This window comes from Vipera berus, assembly GCF_964194415.1.
Source record: "Vipera berus genome assembly, chromosome: 4".
Classification (NCBI taxonomy): Eukaryota; Metazoa; Chordata; class Lepidosauria; order Squamata; family Viperidae; genus Vipera; species Vipera berus.
The window spans coordinates 25,750,770-25,770,282 of NC_138206.1; the positions used below are offsets into that span (position 1 = coordinate 25,750,770).

Below are 19,513 nucleotides of genomic sequence, written 5' to 3' on the forward strand. Positions count from 1 at the left end.
CACAGGTCATAGAAGACTCTCTTCCTAGAGCCTGCCAATTGAAATTGTTTGATAGGGTCTGCAAAATACTTCCCTTCCTTACTGGATGGGATGGGCCAATGTAACGGCATGAAAACCATTCTATAGGTAGCTTGGCCCCCACGCCAGGTGGGGTTTATAGGTCATAAGTAATACCTTGAATTGAACCTGGAAGCAAACTGGCACCCAATGTCAGATTGCAGAGCAAAGGTGTCACATGAGCCCTTCTTTGGGCATCCAGAATTGCTCATGCGGCCGCATTGTGCACCAACGGAAGCTTCTGGATATTTTTCAAAGGTAGCCCCATGTATAGCGATAACTTCTTGCAGTGGAAAAACAAATTGTATTTTTCTATGCTTAAAGAATTGAATGAAATGTCCCATAACTCTGGTGTCACTTGCACAGAATGGCCCATTATAACAGAAAGGGGAAGTCACATTCTCCTTCTTTGGAGAGTTAACAGTGTATTCCTTCTCTGAGACTAGATGAAGAATGGGGGTGTTCTTTCCAGTTAAGAAAGACAAAAAAGTGTCTTTGGATAAAAGGCAGAATCCAAGATGGATTGGGAGTATAAAAATTAGAAATGCGAATCAAGAGGAGCATTGTACTTGGTGTTATGTATTGGGCTCAATGGTAATACCACGTGGGTAGCTGGAGCAGCTAACGGCTCTCCAGCAACCCAGACTACAAGTCTCCAGTGCTGCTATTGGCTGTCCCTAGATGGCAATGGTTGCTTCAAACCTATTGGCTGCCGCCTAGGGGCTAGACTATAAATTACGGCTAGTTACAGCCCAATTCTCAGTTCAGATTCTGTAAGCAATAAACATGAGCTTTCCTGAAATCACTTGCCTCGTCTTCATTCCTGCGCCAAAGAACCCACTACACAACACTTGGTATACATTTTATGGGAGAGTCAAACGTTTCCATTTCCATTCCCATTAAGATTTTCTGAGCAAGAACTGGAAATCTAGCCCATTTAGTTCAAGTACTATATCACAAACTTAAATTTCATCCAGACCCAACAGATGGCTGTCCATTTTCTGCTTGAATATGTTAATATCTCTCTATTCCACTCAAATGCTGTAGTCAAAATCTTCTAAGCTATATATCTTCAAATTAGGGAGGACACTTAATAATAAGGGGAGGAAGATTTCAGAAGGAAGAAACAGAGGAAAAAGGCCCTTTTTACTGTGAAAATTTTGTCAAGCCTATATTTCTGCTTGGAGTAGGAAACACATTTCATTTCTGTATGCATTTCATTTCTGTTGTTTTCCTAAGCCCTTTATAGCTGGGCCTTGTTGGCTAAACAAATACAACTACTGTACATTGTCTAATGCAATCTATATGTATTCTGCCTCATTGTCATTGTTAGCTGCGAAGTCGTCTCTGACCCATTGCAACCCCATGGACAACGTTCCTCCAGGCCTTCCTGTTCTCTACCATCTTCTGGAGTCCATTTAGGCTCACGCCTTCTGCCTCATAGTATGGATTTATACATTGCATTGACTAAGACAACTACAACTGCCTATGGCTTAGCCTTCTGTATCTCAACTTCTTTATAAAATATATATCATCTCATGGGAAAAAAGGCAAGTAAATGTTGTGTTATAAAATGAATATGGGAATGTAAGTAGAAGAACAAAGAATATAAATAAATTGCTAAATGTTCATACTGGAAACATAAATGTACTGCAGGAGAATGAAATTAGAGTTTTTTGTGCTGTTTTTTTCCTGTAAGAACAGGGGGGGGAAAAGATGATTGAACACATTTGGCCATGAGAAAGGCATCTTCTTGTCCCTGCTTGTTAATGCCATTCCCAGAAACTCTCTTAACACCTTCTTTTCATTTTATTCCAACAGCTATGCATAGACAAAGGAAGTTATTCTGAGGGCATGTTGTCTCTTTGTCACTTGGATAATGTTTTCTACATGGAGGTTATTTTAGACGCCAAAGGGAGAAAGGAGAGAAAACAGCTGCTGAAAAAACTCATTTCATTCCATCCAATTTTTCTCTGCTGCTGTTTTGTTCTGATCAAAGAATGTTGGTTGTACAAAGTGAAACTAATTACCAGGCATTTGGGGCATTTCCTTCTTGTGCCTGAATGAACACCTCTATCATTTCAAGACATGCTTGCTTAAATTTACATTCTCTCACCTTTTCTTTGGATGTGGGCTATGCCAAATGTCCACCTTGAGGAAGGATGGTCAGCTTGGAGGTTGAGCTCTGGTAGAGTTCATTGCTGATATAGGCTGTGGTAAATTCAGAGCTCTGCCAATATCCATTTGACTGAATATACTAAACTAACTCCAGAGGTTACCCCTCTCTTTGTGTTGAAAAGAGTGGCTATTTGCATCTTGTTACCAATCTGTAATTGGTTTTCTTTTAGGGAAAGATAGAAATGTGATTTTAGAGTGGCTGTCAAAATGAGGCTAAATAAAAAAGAGGTATAATCAATTACCTTGAGATGCTAATAGGAATCCAGTTTTTGAAAAGGTTCTGAACAGAATTTATAGGACAGATTTTTTTTAATCATTTCCAGTCTTCAGTTTTTATGTTTTATAGGCACAGGCAATGAGAATTATTCCAGCATGTATCCATGCAGACATCCTTGCCAGTCAGGGAAGCCATTCAAGCCAATATCTAATTAGAGAAATAATGCCTATTTTAGAATGGAGTATGAGCACCTCATATTGGGATACAATACATAAAGAACTCTTGAACAAGTGGCAATGCACAACTCCTTTGTATTTCAGGAATACAAGTAAAATTACTTTTTCACCATGGTCATCATTGTGAAAAAAGTCACTAAATGATGCATTTGCTAAACAAGGACTACCTGTACAAGTAGTCTTCGTCTTACACCAGTTCACTTAGTGACCATTTGAAGTTACAGCAGCACTGAAAAAAGTGACTTATGACCATTTTCCACACTTATGACCTTTGCAGCATCCCTATGGTCACATGATTTATATTCGGATGCTCGAAAACTGACTCACATTTATTTATTTTGTTTATTATTTATTATTATTTAAACTTATATACCGCCCTTCTCCCGTAGGACCCAGGGCGGTTCACAAGGCGATTAAAACAATATAACAATACAAAAGTTAATAACAAATTAAAATAAATTAAATTATCCTTAATTAAAATCTAAAACCCTTAACTCTAATTAAAAACCCAATTGCAATAGGTTAAAAATTAAAAATTCTCAGTCCTGGCCAGAAAGCTCAAAGAGCCAGGTCTTCAGGTCCCGGCAGAACGAATGAAAATCTGGGGCAGTCCTGAGCTCTACGGGTAACTGGTTCCAAAGGGCAGGCGCGCCCACAGAGAAGGCCCTCCCCCTGGGTGTCGCCCTCCGGCAATCCTTTGCCGGCGGCACCCTGAGAAGGCCCTCCCTGTGGGAGCACACAGGACGAAGGAAACTTGATGCCGGCAGCAGGTGTTCCCTCAGATATCCCGGACCCAAGCCATTTAGGGCTTTATAGGTCATCACCAGCACCTTGAATCTCACCCGGAGGGCAACTGGAAGCCAATGCAGCTCGCGGAGCAGAGGTGTTACATGGGAGTATCGGGGAACCCCCATCACAACTCGCGCGGCCGCATTCTGCACCAGTTGAAGCCTCCAAGTGGTCCTCAAGGGCAACCCCATGTAGAGAGTGTTACAGTAGTCTAACCGGGAGGTCACGAGCGCATGAGTGACTGTGCGCAAGGCATCCTGGTCCAGATAGGGCCGCAACTGGCGCACCAGGCAAACCTGGGCAAAAGCCCCCCCAGTGTCTCACAATGTTCTGACAAGCAAAGTCAATGGAGAAACCAGATTCACTTAACAACTGGGTTATTAACAAATGCAGGGTTTCACTTAAAAATATGGCAAGAAAATTCATAAAATGGGACAAAAGTCACTTAATAAATTTCTCACTTAGCAACATAAATTTTGAGCTCAGTTGTGGTTATAAGTTGAAGATTACCTGTATTCTTCTTTCACAGTGGCTACTCACTTTTGTATACACATTCTCATTCATTCAGTGCTCATTTATTCCTCATAGAATATCCTCCTGTCTTACCACATCTGCTTCTTATGTTGTTCATCTCTAGTGCACTCAACTTTTATTTTTCAGCTGATATACCTCTCATTTTCATATAATAAAGCAGGAAGAAGGGCATTGTTATACACAGCTATTTTCACTTATTTCAACAAACATTTATTCTTCATAACTGATCATATTTACCACCTGCTTTCTATGAGCACTCATAATCTTCTTCAAATTTCTCCACAGTAAATATTCTACTTATGGAAGCCATATTCATTTACTTGCTTTACTTTTTTGCTATTAATGTACATTTTCAGTCATTTGTTCAATTTCCCTTGTTATGTCAGTAACCAATCCATATCTTGTCACATTCAGCAGCCAATCATCAATAGTATATTTGTGTAAAACTTCCCATAATTCAGCCTATTCTATTATATGCTTTCTTTATATTAATACAATATAAACCTTTTTCAATCATCTGCTGAACATTGCAGTGGGTAATAAATCCAATTAATTAATTAATTAGTTAACTTTTGTTTCAATACCACTCTGACATATCACCACCATTCCTCTGCAAATCTCTAAATTAAATACTTTTTCCATCATTCCAAATCATTCCAAAGCCTATTTTTAATTCTATTCATTGTCCATGAGACTCCTTGTTTAACTCAAGAATAACTGCTTGGAAATAATTATTATTAGGATCAATTAAGCTTTCAAGTAAAATGGTTTAGCCAGGGCTTTTTTTCTCATAGAACACTCAGAACGGAGTTCCAGCACCTTTTTTGGATGGAACCCTGTAGGGTAGACAAGGCGGGTTGTATGACATGTGTGAGTTCCGGCACCTTTTTCTTTTACAAAAAAAGCACTGGGTTTAGCTATATAATGCAATATACTGAAGGATTGATTGTGCCATCAGTCAACTTTGACTCTGGATAATCACACAGATAGACCTTTTACAGTGCTTAAGTGCTTCAATGGAAAATCTATTTATTTACAAAATTTATATAAATATGGGCAAGGCAACTGAAAATATTGAAAGAGGAAATGGAAGAAGCTATATCCCCTTTTATCTAAAGCTATGTTTAGTATAGGGTCTATGTTTAGTATAGGATCTATGTCTGTCTGTCTGTCTGTCTGTCTGTCTGTCTGTCTGCCTGCCTATCTATCTATCTATCTATCTATCTATCTATCTATCTATCTATCTATCTATCTATCTATCTATCTGGTTTAAAATAGAAGCAGATCCCCACCACCAACCCCCTATTTTAGTACTCATAAACCTTGCAAAATCACAGATTGAAATTTGGTGTTCACTTACTCCCTTCTCCTTTGCTAGCCCAAGGCAACACATGGAGTCAACACATTATTGATCACTAGGATACATAACAGATACATCCTTATTGGAACTCAGTATTTGATCCTATGTAATTCAACCTGCCCTCTACCAAGAACTAAACTTCGGGCATTTGCACTTTGTACAATGCACCCAGCTCTAAAAACTTAGCAAAAGGCTTGTAGTAGGAGCAATACGGATATGGATTATCTGTAAGTGATATACACTTTCCTTACTTTGAATTTTCAACCTAGATAGCTAGAACTATTGCCTGATATCATGCTCTCAATGCTAAAAATTCAAAAATTCCGATCCACCCAAAGGGGGAACTTTTTCATTAAATATCCCTATGCTTTTACCATCAGGATACAGTGTACAACTCTGTGGCTCACACCTGGTAGGAACCCAGTGCCTTTCATCCTTCCTAATTCTCCTGGGATATGTGTTTACATGAGTGTCTGATTAGGTGCCCCATGGTCTTTCCTAGTAATCTCACAAGAAAGGAAAGTCATTGGCCTTCAGGATGGTACATTATCTGGCAAAACAAATGTAAGATATTCACTTACTGCTATTCTATCAGTAAAGGTGATGAAGGGAATCAGTGAAAGATGATAATCTCCATCCCTTTTGGTGCCTGGATTGTCTGACTCCCCAAAATAAGCATGTCTTTATGGCTGATGACTTGGATGCCACAGATTTTATTGCAACTTTGTGCAGGAATCAAGTTGTTGTGAAGTTGGATGTCAAATCACTCACTCATTTTAGCCTTCAGAAAATTCCTCTAAGGCACCTTACTATCCTTTAACTACCAGTTGATGGCACAGAGATTTTAAAAATGAAGGGAAATGGAAAAGCAAGTAAAAGGGAAAAAAAAGTTGAAGAAAAACAAAAGCAATAAATTGTAGTTCAGATAGCCCTGATTCACCTACATTATGTTCAATCTCACTTTCCAGTAATTTTTCAAAAAAAGCAAAAACAGCATGAAAAACTGTATTTTTTACTTTCTTTGGTAACATCAGTCATTAGTGACATAAGCTATTTTCTCTTCAGCCTTCAGATGTCTAATGATAATGATGACATACGACCCTTTCTTCTAGCCTAGATCTTCCAAGTACTACAAGTGCTGATATATTCAAAATATTGTTTTCTGCAGGCAGAATACATGCCGATGAAAATGTCGCATTATTGATAATTTACTGTATTTTACTTCAGAGAAGGAAATTATGCTTGTAGTCCTTCAATGTCATAATTTTACCATAAACTGAAAATGCAAAATTCCCCCACTCCTTCCATTTAGATTCCTTGCCAAGTACTTTTTCATACATTAACTGCACCTACATTTTTTTTCCTTCCTGGCATTTTCCCACCAGTGCAGAGTCTGCTTTTTTTCAGATCAATTGAGTGTTGATCTATTGATGTGTCAGGAATTGACTGACTGGCTTGTTGCCTGAACTTTATATCATGTGCTAAGAGACAGTCTCAAAGTCACCCAGCTGGCTTACATGCCTAAGCCAGGACCAGAACTCACAACCTCCTGGTTTTTAGCTTGGTGCCTTAACCTATAGACCAGGGGTGTCAAACTGCTAGCCTGCAGGCCGGTTGTCTAATACAGAGGCTGCGCCCACCCCAGCTCGCAGTGATGCAAAAAAAGTTGTGATACGTCACGACGCGTCATGTGACGCGGCGAATTTGACACCTTGGCTTTAGACCAAACTGGCTCTCAATTAACCACACATATGTATTATATTGATATGTGATCAAGGCTGGGGCTCAGTCCCTCTGTTCTTCTAGGCTACCTGTGAAGAGGTCAGATATATTTATATATTTTAACTAACCTGAATGTAATACATTATCTCCAAGCTGATACATGCTGCAAGAAGTGTTAAGTATTCTAGCAGGGGCACACAACATTTTTAGCTTAAGGGCATCAGCTTGGGAGGCATGCCAGGGATTGCACTCCTCCTCGATACAAGTACAGCCAAGACAGAACTGGGCAGGGCCAGGACTAAAATTAAATTTAATTAATGCAATCTAATAATTTGCCCTTCATCACAGATGACAATTTAGTGGCAAAATTTGGAATGGGTCAGAGAGTCATTACCCTGCTAAATCATAACATTTCCATTTTTAAGAAAAGAGGACAAAAAGATAATTGGCTAGGGCTAAATTGATGCTCACACACATTTGCTGATTTCTCCCTCCAATGCAGTCTTTTGCATCACTTCCTAAGCCATTCCACATACCCCATTAATGCAGGGGATTAGAACACCATGTGTCTCGTCAGAGTTCTATCTATTCTATTCTACGTCCAAAACAAAGCCATGAAATATTGAAAATACAATAGATTTAATTTTGTTGTTCAGAAAGATGGAGATAAAAAATCAGTCTTTTCTTTCTGTTATACTAAACCTGTTTTTGGGTGGTAAACACGAACAATTCGTTATTTAACTTTAATCTATCACAGATATAAACAGTGGCTTCACTGCTCTCCCCACATAAGGGAGAGCTTAATTTGGCTTTCATTTAGTATGAATTGCTAACGATGCTTTGTTGCCTCTTGAATATTTGGGGTCCCTGCATTCCAGTGTTCGCAGCCTTAAATAAATAAGCTAAATTAGTGAGACAGCAGTGGCCCAGGCTTGAAGGCTATATTTGAGCCAGGAAAGATGAACATAGGCAAGGCTTTAGAATAGTATTGTGTGTATGTCTTACCTGCCCTCTTCATTTTCCAGTTCTCCTACCACCACTGTTCCTCCTTTCAGTCCTTTAACTCTTCTTTACTATCTCCTAAACACTTCTTCATTACTCAGTAACTTTCTTGAAATATGATTATAGAAAGTGCAGCTTTTTCTTTTATTGAACTGTTTAAAAAGTTATCATTATGTCATATCTGTGAATATCTGTGGCATGTTATTAATCACTGACCTTTTGGTGATCAGGACAATTGTGATAGGATTGAACCTCCCACATACATTCTCTAGCTGTTTGCATGAAAGCACTAATCATAAGTAATCTTTTTCTTCCCAGAAGCACCCAAGATTATATAATGAGACTCTTTCAGAAGATCTCTCTTGGACAAAGGGCGTCTCTTATTCCCACTGGTGTGACAAGGAATTCACACACTAAATTCCTATTGAAGTTAACCAGAGTTAGTAGCTTTCCAAGTCCCCAATGTACCAAGCAGAAAACAGAACAAAATATCCTTGGTTGGCTTCCTGAAAACATATGGATATAATTGAGTATGGTATGTAGGAGGATATGTACACAGAGGTCATGATGATTAATAGCATGTTTTAAGTACACAGCTCCCACGTTCACTGTTGGAAATGGTGTCTGCTATGAAATACTTTTTCATTTTATATGTGAGTAGCTAAGTGGCTAAAAAGAATGGTTTTTACCTGTTCTGTTTTCATTTATTAAAAAGTCAAAGAACATATAAAATATCGACAGAAAGAAAACAAATAAATGTTAATATGATGCAGGCAGTTAATCAATTAGGTATTAAAAGTATATATTTGTTCTGATAATATTTACCATTTAATGTGGGTTTTTATATTTTATATGGTTGTTTTACTGGATTGTAGTATTGCTGCCCAGAATAGCTTTTTGTGCGATGAGCAAATATGATTAGTAAATAAATAAAATTAAAGACAAATTCCTTTCTAATTTATATATATTCTGTGCCCTTATTAAGTCTTTTTAAAAATTATGGGTCATTCACGCATAGTGATGTGGCTGGAAATGCTGATGAAAATCTATTGGGACTTGTAACTCCTTCCAAAGGAGTACTGGTGCATTATGTGCCTTCTTCTATTATTTTCTACACATCATAAAATTCGTTGTCATTGATTTAAGTCAAAGGCATGTAAAAAACAAGTTTAGTGTAGAATTTAAGATATCAGGCTAAAAGCTAGGAGACCATGAGTTCTAGTCCCACAGTAGGCACAAAATATGCATGCGCACACACATACTCACAACATGCAGAATAACTGAAACATGAATGGCATTATTTCTCATGGGAAGGATTCTTTTGATGGCTTTCCACCACTTTCTGATTCTGATATCATTTCAATGTATGTAATATCATATCATCCACTGCATTATACGAATACATTCAGAAGCTTCAAAAATTAACATTAATTCCAAAATCAATCTGAACAGAATACACTGCCATTCAGTTTCTTTCATAACTGAAATCATATATTTAGATTATTTATTATTATTTAGTAGAGATCAGAATGTTAGAAGCAGATCAAATCAGAAGCAGAATGTCAGTAATTCTAATGTAAAGTTGCCAATTATAAGATACTTTCTGATTAAAAACACACAAGATAAAATGCCCATGTAAAACAATTTTGATAACCTATTAACAGCATCCATTAAAAAGTCAGAGATATAATTTATCTGGAAAATACCAAAAGAATGAGTAACTAAGCATCAGGTCAGTTTTCTGAAACACATTCTCACCAAATCTCATCATGGAAAATTGTGTTTAACTAATTATCCCCCTCTGTAAACTTCTGGAGAATTTGCAAACATGTTCTTAGCATGCACACAAATTGATACAGAAGATATGTTTGGTGCCATTAGCTTCTGTTTTTGAAAGAAGTGAGAGCTAAATCTGTAATAATTATAATACTTCCACCTTCATGTATTTAATAGAATTGATAAAAAACATTTGATAACAACACTAAAAGCTTTCATTCTTAAGTGAAACTGTCACCTTTAACCTTGATCTACATCTTCAGAAAGCGTATGTACTGAATTACATCAACAAACAATAATCTTTTCAAAAACTATCTACAGCATCTACTGTGCTTTTTTTCTCCTTGTTGCACATGAATTATCTAATTTGGAAGATTTTCCCATTTTTGTAATTAAAATCTTTTTAATGAAAAGAAAAATAGAATTTGGAAAGCAGGGTTTATGCCAAACTATCAATCACAAACAGCTTCAAAGGGAGGAGAAATAATGAACAAATCATCCTCTGGTATTTAGCCCCAGTCCGGCCAGCTCGAAATCAGTGCAATCAAAATAGCTTCTGTGGCTTAGTTTGAGAAAAGAAGTTCCAAGTTGAATACCCATCCAACTTTTGCTTGAAAACCTCCAGCATTGGAGTATTCGCAAATCCAGAAGATAGGCTGTTGCACTGTTCAGTTGCTTTCATGATTAGGAAAATGTTCCTTTTTTGAGTGTTCATGGTTCATGTTCTATCCTTGGGACTTACAGAAAATCAATCCATATCCCTTGTCCTAACCTATCAAGCAGTAGGCGTGAGCTTAAATGGACTCCAGAAGATGGTAGAGGACAGGAAGGCCTGGAGGAACGTTGTCCATAGGGTCGCGATGGGTCGGACACGACTTCGCAACTAACAACAACAAATCAAGTATTTGAAGACTGCTAGCATTTCTCCCTATAGCCTTATCTTGTTCAGGCTAAATATACTTAGTTTTTAAAAAACTATTCTTCATATGATGTAGCTTCCAAGCCTCTTGCCATTTTTATCATTCTCCTCTGACTCTTTTTAATTCCTCAGTATCCATCTTGTATTGTAGCAATCACAACTGGACACAATACTCTAGTAATGATGCAGTTTACCCAGTACAGCTAATCCATGACTGAACACCATTTGCTTAATGACAGTTCAGATTAACTGTGGCCTGGGAAAAAGTACGTAAGTTACAACTCTCCAGGCATGTGATCACAATTCAGATGATTGGCAACTGGCTCACAGTTATGACTGGTTACAGCATCCTGCAATCACATAATCACAATTAGTGACTATTTTGCCTGTTTCTGGCAAAAAACAACAACACAATTGGTTAAACTGCATTTGCACTTATGACTGTGTAACTCAACTTACGACAGTGGTGAAAATGGTTGTAAAATGGGTCCAGTCATGTGATGATTCAAGTTATGACAGCAAATAATTATGATGCAAATTCTGGTCCCAAATGTGGCCATAATTTGAGGGCTATTTTTATAGCAGTGTGACAACATTATATCTTTTTTGATAAACCCACTGGATATTTGGCCAGCCATTAAAGAATTGCTAGTTCATGCTTATGTTTTCACCTTGATCATATATAAAGCACGTGACTTACGACTGTTTTTCACACTTACTACTGTTGTGGCATCCCCATGTTCACGTGATCAAAATTCAGATGCTTGGCGTCTGACTCAGACAGTTACAGTATCCTGGAGTCATGTGATCACCTTTTGCAATCTTCTAACAAGCAAAGTCAATGGGGAAGTCAGATTCACTTAACAACCATGTTACTAATATTACAAATGCAGGGATTCACTTAACAACTGTGAAAAGAAAGGTCGTAAAATGGGGCAAAATTCATTTAACAAATGTCTCACTTAACATAAATTTTGGGCTCAATTGTTGTAGTAAGTCAAGGGCTACCTGTATTTACTAGATAATTTTCTACATAAAAGTTAAATTTTTATTCCTATTATCAGAAAAGTTAAATAAAAGATTATTTTGTTAAGTTACCATGAAATGCACGTCCTAAGGATATTTTCACAGAAATTATTTCAGTGTATAGTAAATATCTGTGTGTATGTAGAGTTTCTGACAATTAGGTTAAGGGTGGAAATTTCATTTAACAATAGTTGACTCATGTTTAAATATAACATGACTGGAATGACTTGAACTATGAAATTAAAATTCAGTGGTACAATAAAGGGTAATGTGTGAAACCAAGGAAAAGTATGTCTTCTTTAAGGAATAAATTTACCTTGAAAGTAACATGCATTCCACTCAGGGAGAAGCAAATTTGAAAAGAAATTGGGCAGGAATTTCTAAAAAAGAGAGCTATACCTATAAATAGTTCCAATGAAGAAAAAAAAAACCCTACAAGATATCAAAGGAAACCAGTTCATCTCAAGAAAAAGTATTGGGAATGTAAACCTAAGTAGCACATGTATTAAAATTGGAAAATTGGAAAAATACAAAAACTAACATAGATTTGAAACTACAAGGCTTGGCTCCAGGATACCTTGGGGACTGTCTTCTCCAAAAGAATCTGTCCGGCATGTACATGCTTGCAATGAAGGAATGCTGAAGGTCCAGTCCCTATGAGAAGTCAAGAGAAAATGGATCTAAGGGCAGAGTCCTTGTATTCTGGGGAATATTTTGTCTCCATTGGTTTTCTATAAAGCAGTAAAGTGGGGGTGTCAAACCCGCAACGTCATGTGACGTGTCGCAATGTATTGTGACTTTTTTGCAATGGAATGGGCATGGTTTCACTATGATGCATCCGGCCCGCAGGCCAGCAGTTTTACACCCCTGCAGTAAAGTCTATTTTATTTGCATGGTCATTTGGAGGTGGAATATGTTGGGTTAAACAAGGCATCCATGTTTATCTTTAAGGGGTTTTTAGGAACTGTTCATTATGCTTTTATTCTATTGTAAACTACCAAGAGTTGTTTGAGCTGGAGCAGGACAAAAATACTTATAGTAAACAACAATTTGGTAATTGCCATTGGTCAGTGTAGATCTACTCAGACCAAGTCTTATCAGACTAACCTTATGTGATTTAATCCACTAGAAACTTGAAAATTATATAAAGAGGATCAGGATTGTGCTAGTCTGCCTTTCTGACAAAAAACCCTCTTTGTGCTGAACTGAACAAAATGGAGCCAAAGTCAGCAAAAGAAAGATCAACTTTGAAAATGACCCAAATGAGGGGGAAAATATACAATGGGCAGTGACTCTGAATGATGTAAACTACTGCATTCTAGGCCCCTTCCTTCTTTGTTCCCACTCATTCCATCATGATTCAAAGTAGAGACTATTTTTAAAATGTTGAAAAGATACTGCATACTTTCTTTTCCTTGTCTAGGTGGAAAATTTCCTTTAATAGGAACATATAGATTTAATATATTTTGATTTAATCAACGCATTATATATTTATGTCATGATATTTTGCCTTCTAGTTTATGCAAACTTGCAAAACAAGAAACAGATTATTTTGTCATGTCTGTCTGTCTAAAGAACACCAACAGAGGCTGAAAGGAAAGACAAACTTTGATTTGGAACCAGAAAGTTTGAATAAGAAAAAGAAAGGCAAATAAGCAGGAGATATAACTACAGTATAGTTAAGCTAGAAAAGAATAAGAATTTTAGAGAATAGGAAGCTCAAGGATCAGTGCATGTCTTCAAAAACAAGCTAAAGTTCCTTCAGCAGCTCTTACTAGTCACTGATATTCATGGGTGGGGTTCCCACCAAACAATCCTAAACTGCAGAAGGTTTAGAACAGAGTATTACACAAGTGCATAACCCATGTGTGGGGTGACAGATGGATAGGAATTCAAGATTGTCAACTGAAGCAAATAATGTAAAAATAACATAGCCAAACATATCAAGAGTCCAGCTTCATGTTTCATGGATATATACTTACCCAACTTTATTCTTAACTGCCATGGCCACATAGAAATTACCCCTCAACAAATAATTCCAGAATGTGACATCCTTAAGTAGTGACTACACCTCCTCTACTATCATTACTCAAATTCTGGGACAGGTGGTTTAAAAAGAGCCCTGTGGTGTTGTCTGAATTCCTTCCAAAAGGAGAAGGGTAGCCATACAGTGCCCAGCCTAGATTATTGGAGAAAAGCTATGGTAATCTATAGTAACCACACACAAAAAATCAGGAGTCTGGTTGCACCTTTTTTGTGAACTGCAGCTTTATGCCTTTTAATGAAAATTTATAATTGGAAAAAAGTGCTGCCAGACTCTGAATGTTCAGTTTCTAGCATACAAGTAGAGAAGTAGGAAAAACAAGACCAGAGGAAAGTAGCACATTCCCTACACACATATATAACAGACATCGTGGTGTCCACAGGTAGTAAATATAGCCTTTGAGTTGAGAAAATATTGTAATAATAAACCGACTAGCCAACGTTTACCTTGCTTATTACTGCCCCAAAATCCAGGGTGTCCTAAAACTCGCTGCTAAAACTCGTCCATGCCAAGGCAGCGCAGAGTCACCTCCGTTGTAAACACGCAGCGACAGCGTAGCTGCGAGCTCATAACGCATCAGCCGAGACTTACACATTCGACCTGACTCCCCCTCCCTCCACGCACCTAGGTGAAGCGGCTGCGATATGCTGACTCTTGTAAACCGCTTAGAGGGCTGTGAATGCCCTATGAAGCGGAATATAAGTCGAAGTGCTCTTGCGATTCGAACGAAACGCCAGCCCCGGTTGGATCGCTCCCCAGGTCTCTGAACATTTTCAAGACGGCAAGGCAAAAGCCCCTCAAGGTAGCCACAGCGGCAGGTAGAGCAAAACCCCAACCTTAACGGGGGGTCATTCGTGAAACCGCAAAAGTTGCACAAACTCTCCCGGCCGCCCAACCCAGCGGAGGCTGGGAGGAAAAAAGGCAACGCGACCTCGCGGCGCACCGCAACGCCGCCTAGGCAAGCGGGGACCTGGGCTGCCCGTCCCCGCAGGAAGGAGCAGCGGACTGACCTGCCAGCCGCCTCTCGCGGAGACTTCTCCAAAGTAAATCCCAGGCTTTGGCCGTGGAGTCCCGGAGCTGCTCGCTGAAAGTCCTCCGGAGCTGGGCTTGAGCAGCTCGCCTCCTCCAGCTCATCCTAGCAACCTCCGCCTCGCATGCCCGGCGCGCCGTCGCCCGGGTTCCACTACCGAGTCCCGGAGACGCTCAGCTCCGCGCAAGCAACCCCCGACGCCTAACGCAAGGCAACGGCGGCTGCCCGGGGATTCGCGGCAAGCTTCCTTCACGGCTGGCTGGCTGGCGGCTGGCCCGAGCTCTGGAGTCCCGCCAGGGAGCCGGGTGGCTGCGCGGCGGGGCTGGGCTCCTCGGCACCTCTCCGCTTCTCCTCTCTCGCCTGTGCTCTCCGGTCGCCTCCTTCCAGCGCGCCTTGCAGAAACCGCCCCTGAAGGGGTCACCGCCAAAGGGGCCGGGGTCTTTCCCTTTACCAAGAGCCTCGCCCCAGTTCCCGTCCGAAATTCTCCCCTCCTGCCGGGCTGAAAGCTCCGCTCGAGCGTGGGACCCGCCTTCGCAACCAACCAAGACTTAAGTTTTCCTTCTTGGTTGGAAATGTCCCCAAACTCCCAAAGGTGCTTTTTCAAAAGGCAACTGGATTTTCTTTTGTTTTTCCTTGAAGACGTTTAGCTTCTCATCCAAGAAGCTTCTTCAGTTATCCAAACTCAAGATTCAGGACACAAACCGCACAGAGATCAGAGAGAGGACAGGCCTGGTCCTATATTTAGTGAGGGGTCAACAGCCCTTTGTGCCATGGCCCAGTTACAAATATTCTGGAAGCAACAACCAACCTAAAATAGCCAGAAACTCAGGAAATGTCATGTGAAAGCGGAAAGATCTTGTGAAATTAATTTCTGATCCATTTTCTTCTTAAAAGTTAATTTTTTAAAATTCGACCTTAGGATACCAATCAAAACGTTAGATTATGGGCCTTACCCCATTGCCATGTTAAAGTATTTCCACCGTCCTTGAGTTAATAGAAAACCGTATCAGCATATAATTACTTGTCCACATCAGTGATCCTTTTCCTACATCTGTGGCATCTCTTTTGGCTTACCGTCAAATGGTGATTCTTTTATTTGTATCCAGCCATTATTATTTGTTTAAAATAACTCAAGGCAGCAAACATATCCAACACTCCTTCCTCCTATTTTCTTCCAAACTACCACCCTGTGAGATGAGTTGGTTTGGGAAAGTGACAGACTCAAGGTCACCAAGCTGGTTTCTGTGGCTAAAACTGGACTAGAACTCATGGTTTTCCTGCTTTCTAGACTGATGCTTAAACCACTAAATACTTGGCTCTAAACCAAGTATCCTGATTTGGGGTGCAAAACGCATGTTAAAGACAATGATTGGTTAAACCCTCAGAATTTGCCTTCCTGCCTGCTTTTGAATGTTTTTAACATGCAGGAAAACATCTGCTAATCAGGATAGCGATGGAGGAATGATATATTAAAGCTTTTATAGGGGGATGTCCCGGTTTATTAAGCATGGAAAAAAGGGTCTCCTTGCCAACTTCCTAGCATCTGTTCAGCAACCTTGTTTTGAGCCCAATTTAGTGCTCTGCACAAACCTAGATAGAGGAGGCCAGAATTCTGAAGCAATAGTAAAAATCACACAGTTCTCAAAACCTTTTCAGCCAGCTTTCTAGGGTGCCCCAAAGTAGAAAACCCCTCATACTCATCTGTCCTCTGGCCAGACTTGGACTTTGCTTGTGGGAAGCTGGCAGGAAATTGCAGGTCCGAGTCAGGTCACGATTTTTCACTTAACAACAACAGGGACCGCTGGGATTGCTAAGCATCGCAATCATGTGATGTCATGCTTTATGACTGCGTTGCTTCGCAGCAAATTAGAAATTCCAATTACTGTCATTAAATTAGGACTACTTGCATCTAGGTATAAGTGATGGGGCTTATTATAAATGCATTTTTGTCATGAAATATTTGGGTGTCCCTTATTTGAGAGAGATACAAATAAATAAATTTTCTTTTCACAGCTATAGTTTCCTCATAAGTTTCAGTGATGATGATGATGATGATGTAAAAGGAGATGCAAAAGGAGAAACTTTGTAATTGGCCAACATCTTTAATCAATTGATGTAGCAGACTAAACGTTACTGATCTGTTTATAATCTTCACAGTCCAGAGGCGTGACCACTGTGATTTGTTCTACATGAGGCTACCCCTACAGTTGCTAACTGGATGGTAGGAAGAATGTCATGTTTTATTATGGAATTTGTTAGGCCTTTGTCCAGGCATAGATCGGAAAACTACTTTTTAACCAGTAGATTTGTGGCATTAGGACCACACAGGTTTTAGAGACCACAATTTAGTATATATTCCATCAAGTTATGTCTTGAGTAAGTCTGGTATTTTCCTGGAAAACAGTTTCGTAAGGAGGCATTTAAGTTCTTAAAAGATTAATTTGTTTGCTACAGGGAAGATCAACATCTCTATAAGATATGAAGAATTATGCTTTTTATTCCACTTTTTATTCATGAAGCTTTATCCTTACAACAACCTTTGGAAGGTAGCTTAAGTGACAAGTTCAAGATTAAGAAATAATAGTTATGGAATCATAAATACTATCAAAGTTATTATGGACCATTAGCTATAATGCTGGCCCTGGGTAATAAAGTCAGGAATACATTGCAAGTCAGGTTCTACACTGGGATCTCTTTAGTGTGTAAGGTACAATAATTTGGCAAAACAAACAGCATCCCAGATATATGACAAATAGTACAACACAATACCACTTCATGAACCTGAAACTCACACTTTATAAAAGGGCAAGTAGGAGGTGATAGATGCTCATATATTTTGGTGACAACATGATTGCTACTGCTGGATGTTTGCTGTGAAAGTTACTTATTTTATAGCCCAATTTTTCTGTCTGCAAACACGGGGAAAATTTATTCATCTTTCCTGAACATTACACATTTGTCAGGTTACAAAAAGAAAACAAATAAGACTCATGCTTTCTTGCCAACTAGTCCTTGCAGGAAATTGGCTGGAAGTAAGGCGTTTTAGCAGGGCTGCTAATCCCCACTTCACCCCATTCCAGTCCCCAAAGAACAATCTAGTGCTGGATTCAAGAGAGAACATCTTCTGCCTGGTTGAAATAGTGGGACAAACATTGCTGCTGACACTTCGTCCTCTGATGCAGATAGTCCATTTTATATTTTGTTAATAATTTAAACTTATGTTGGTTTTATGAGCAGACCCTGCCCTTTTTGAAATGAAGTTTTACGTACATACCCACATATATGTCCACAGAAATATAATGTTTGTTTAGTGACTCTTCGAAATTATAATGGCCCTAAAAAAATGTGACTTACAACTTATGACCGTTGCAGCATCCCCACAACCATGTGATCAAAATATGGGCACTTGACAACTGACATATATATTTATGATAGTTGCAGTGTCCCAGGGTCATGTGATCACCATTTGCAACCTTCCCAACTGAGTTCCAAAAGGCAATGTCAGTGGGGGAAGCTGGATTTACTTAACGACTGCATGATTCATTTAACTGCAGTGATTCGCTTAACCACTGTGGTAGAAAAGGTCATAAAATTGGGTGTGATTCACTTGATAACTGCCTTGTTTAGCAAGGGGAATTCCTGTCCTAATTGTGGTCATAAGTCAAAGATTATGGCAGGACAAGAAGCAACGGATGGAAACTAATCAAGGAGAGAAGCAACCTAGAACTAAGAAGAAATTTCCTGACAGAACAATTAATCAGTGGAACAACCTGTCTCTAGAAGTTGTGAATGCTCCAACACTGGATGTTTTTAAGAAGAGACTGGACAACCATTTCTCTGAAATGGTGTAGGGTTTCCTGCCTGAGCAGGGGGTTGGACTCGAAGACCTCCAAGGTCCCTTCCAACTCTGTTATTGTATCTACTACCTTTTATTTCAGCAGGGCAACCTAAGAGTTCTATGTAATCCAGCTTCCAAGAAAAGGCAGGGAAGTACAAATATTCCAAATTCTAGGTGAGCTACATCTCTGAGAAAACTGCATAGGAATTGAAACTTTGTTGTCCATATAGGATACCCCAGCTTTCTGTGACCTCCTTTCTGAAACTCATGCGAGCTGACAAATCATTTTCCTACCTGTCTGTCTCTTGTTCTGATGGAGTCATCTAATTAATCCCACTATGATGTTAAACAGAATTTTTGAAACTCACATTGCTGGAAGTACACAGAAACTCACTTGCCCTCCAAACCTAGTATAAAAAGAGATGCTGGGTTCAGCAGTATCCTCAATATCTTGATCCTTTTATCAGAATGACAAAAGCACTATTGCCTGGCAAGCTCCATTGTTGCCTGGAGCACACCGTGATGTCACAATGCACCCTCCAACTGATATTGGATGAAGAGGTTCTAGGGCAACAAGCTGGAGAATGTGCCAGGTGAATCTAAAGTGAAACAGATGTCACCACACCGGCAAATACCCACGGGTAGACCTCCTCTGAACGTTTTAAGCCTAGCACTTTATTCCAATTTGGCGCAATCAAAATATGTTGGGGAAAAACACACCCCACCTATAAATCCCAGGCCTTGTATTATTTAATTAGGACTTAGGGCTGAAGAAAAATGATTTG

General features: G+C 39.3%; 1 protein-coding gene across 1 annotated transcript in view; it reads right to left on the reverse strand.

The window, feature by feature from the left end:
- Positions 1–15,064, reverse strand: part of STARD13 (StAR related lipid transfer domain containing 13) — a 108,600-nt gene extending 93,536 nt beyond the window's left edge. The window contains exons 1-2 of the mRNA XM_081326689.1: positions 14,871–15,064; positions 2,478–2,659 (exon numbers count right to left, since the gene is read on the reverse strand). The gene's annotated coding sequence lies outside the window, so the exon portion shown is untranslated. The remainder of the gene's footprint in view (positions 1–2,477; positions 2,660–14,870) is intronic.
- Positions 15,065–19,513: the final 4,449 nt, after the last annotated feature.